The sequence below is a fragment of the Phacochoerus africanus genome, chromosome 11 (assembly GCF_016906955.1).
Source record: "Phacochoerus africanus isolate WHEZ1 chromosome 11, ROS_Pafr_v1, whole genome shotgun sequence".
Lineage (NCBI taxonomy): Eukaryota > Metazoa > Chordata > Mammalia > Artiodactyla > Suidae > Phacochoerus > Phacochoerus africanus.
This window is the reverse complement of record NC_062554.1, coordinates 14,360,049-14,363,356: the sequence shown is the minus strand read 5'-3', so window position 1 is coordinate 14,363,356 and position 3,308 is coordinate 14,360,049. Positions and strand designations below refer to the sequence as shown.

Below are 3,308 nucleotides of genomic sequence, written 5' to 3'. Positions count from 1 at the left end.
AAAACAGTTAAGACATGGAAACAACCTAAATGTCCATTGACAGATGAATGGATTCAGAAAATTTTGTGCATATATGCAATTGTAATACTACTCTTCCATAAAAAGAACAAGTCAATGCCATTTGCAGCAACATGGATGGAACTAGAGATTCTCATACTAAGTGAAGTAAGTCAAAGAAAGAAAAATATCCTATGAGATCACTAATATGTGGAATCTAATAGAGACACTACAGTAGAACTTACAAAAGAGAAACAGACTCAAAGATTTTGAAACCAAACTTATGTTTACCAATGGGAAAATGTAGGGGAGCGGAGGGATAAAGTAGGGGTTTGGGGTTGATATATATACATTACGCATATGATATGGGTAGGTAAAGTGGACCTACTGTATAGCACAGGCAAATTTATTCAGTACTGTGTGGTAAGCCACACCGGAAAAAAAATCTGAAAAGGAATGGATATATGTGTACATATAGCTGATTTACTTTGCTGTTCGCCTGAGATTAACACAAAATTGTAAATCAACCATATTCTGATATATTTTTTTTAATTTGCTGTCTTGTATGAATATGATTCATGGTTCCCCAAAACCATTGTAATATTAACAAGATGACTAATCACAGAACACCATAACAAACATCATAATAATGAAAAGTTTTAATATTCCCAAAATTATCGAAATGTGACACAGAGACAGGGAGTGGACATATGCTGTTGAAAAAATTATGCCAGTAGACTTACTTTATGCAGGGTTGCCACAAACCTTCAGGTTGTAAATAATATAATATCTGCACAACACAATAAAGCAAAATGCCATAAATAGGGATAGGCCTGTATTAAATATGTAGCCAGAAATTTTGTTTCCATTTTCAAATTGGCTTCAATAGTTGTTCTGATGCTTCTTTTTTGATATCCTGCATACATCATTCAATCATTCGCATCTAATTATACTTTTGACTCTTTTTCAATCTTTAATTTTCTCATTTATTTTGTGTTTGTTAATGCATCGTGCATTGTTCAAAGAACACTGAACAATATTAGTGACAGAATATGTATCATGTTTCTAACTTTATATTAAATGTCCTACATCTTCATATTTAAGTACAATGTTTTATTTTCATTATTAGTAGGTATCTGTCAGAAAGTAAAGGAAGTTCCCTACTTTACTTTTCTGGAGATGTTTTATTATTTAATCAGAGGGGGATGTTGAATGTTGTCATTTTTTAAAAATCTACTGAGGTACTCATTCTTTAATGTAGTGAATTACAGTCACACATTTTTGACTTTAAATAGTCTTACTAAACATTGTGTGGTCATTTTATTTTTTATTTTATTAGTATTTACAACATGTAATTTGAGAAGCCATATATATTTTTCTTTTTAATTTCCATCAAAAGGGGAAGAAGGATATCATGATAGAGTGGATTTAATCATCTGTCACTCAAATGTATGCTGCTCATCCTCAGCAACAGCAACCACACACCTGAGTGAGTGGTTTAAGATCTTTGGACATTTTCCACTCTATAAAAATTAAGATAGTGATGAGAGGAATAAAATTCTTTGATGTCTTGTCAGCTCTTGAGAAGGTTACATAAGATATTCAATCAGAATTTTTCTTCTGGTCTTTCCATCTTTTTTTCCCAGTAAATTCTCTTCCTACGTCCTCACCTCCTTTCTCAAACCTCATCCTCCAGATACACTTTGAGGTTCTTTCATGCCTCCAGGGTTTTGCATGTATGTACCTTCTGTGTTGTACAACCTTCATGTTTCAGTTAGTTATTTGACTAACAGTGACTGATTTTACTTCTTGCTAGCTTGAAAATAATTGAAATTTATTGGAAAGGTATTGCAATAGCTATACCTCATAGTATAGATAAAACTGGAGCAGTGCTGTAAGTATGGACAGAAAGAAACTCTTGACTATCTTTCTGTCTTATCTAGTTTACACATAAAAAATCTACCCCAGGGCCCACTTCAGCATCACATATATTAAAGTTGAAACAATACAAATAATATTAACATGATCCCTGGCAAAGATGATATACAAAGATGTGGTGTCCCCTATTTTTCTGTACTGTATATTTCAAAATGTCTAAGAAACTAGATCTTTAATATTCTCACCACAAAAGAAAGTAATTATTTGATATGATAGATGTGTTAGCTAACATTTTGTGGTAGTACTCATATTGCAATATATAAATGTATCAGATCAGCACATTGTACACTTTAAATTTATATAATGCTATGTATCAATTATGTCTCAGTATAATTTTTTAGTTAAAAAAAATCTACCCCAAATGATTCATCCATCACTTTGTTACTCTGCATATGATTCAAATTCCCTACAGAGGGATTGCAGTTGGCCTTGCTTATATCAGGTCCTTCACTACCCCTTAGGAGCATCTGGTCACCGTGACGTGTCATCCCACCAAGATTATTCCATTTTCTAAAGAACAACGTTTCATTGTCACAGAAGGAATGAGTTCTGGCAACTCTCCTCACCTGTTAGTAATTTCCACTGCATTTTCCCTCATCGTTGTTTGATTAAGCCATATTTTTGGGGAAACGAGTAGGTATAGCCTCACAGAAGAATGGATTGAATGTCCTATTTCTGTATTCCCACAGCATCTTGTTTCTTCTCTGTGTCAACAGGTACACATTCCAGTATTGTATTTTCTGTTATCACCACAAAAGGTAAGATACTTGAGAGCAGAAACTTAAACCTGAATCCTGATCTTAAGGATGACTACCTAGACTTTAGTACATGACACTGGGCATACTTATTAATTTTGTAAATAAAGATAGGACAACAAGGAAGGACAGAGGAGGGAAGGAGAATAAAATGGAAAGGAGATAAAGAAAAGAGATGATGAAGGAAGAGAGGAGAAAGGAGTCTAGAAGTGAACAAATGACAAATCTGTATGATAGAGAATGCTCTGAGTGACCTCCTGCAGAACTGGGCTTCCCTGAAGGTGATAAATTCCTAATCATGGAAGGTTCTTAGTGACCAGCTAGATGAACATATGACCCAAAGTCTATAGAAGGAATTGAAGCTCTGAAAGAAGATTATATGACTTTTAGGTCCTCTTTCAGCCATGAGTCTCTATGATGCCTTGATACAAGATTCTAAAGGATGAGTACTTGGGGGGCGGGGGCTCAGGGATTCCCAGAACAAGATGCAAGAGAGCAACGAGATCCTTATATAGTTGAGAACTGTGGCTAAAGCAAATGTATCCCCAGGCTTTTTTGAGCCCTACCTGATTTGGTCAATACCTCTGAGGGAACAACCATACTTCCTTCCAGTGATTG

The 3,308-nt window shown here is 34.7% G+C and overlaps 1 non-coding gene across 1 annotated transcript; it reads left to right on the top strand.

The window, feature by feature from the left end:
- Positions 1–1,964: 1,964 nt before the first annotated feature.
- Positions 1,965–2,068, top strand: LOC125112247 (U6 spliceosomal RNA). Its single transcript, XR_007131049.1, has one exon. It is a non-coding gene; the product is annotated as a U6 spliceosomal RNA (small nuclear RNA).
- Positions 2,069–3,308: the final 1,240 nt, after the last annotated feature.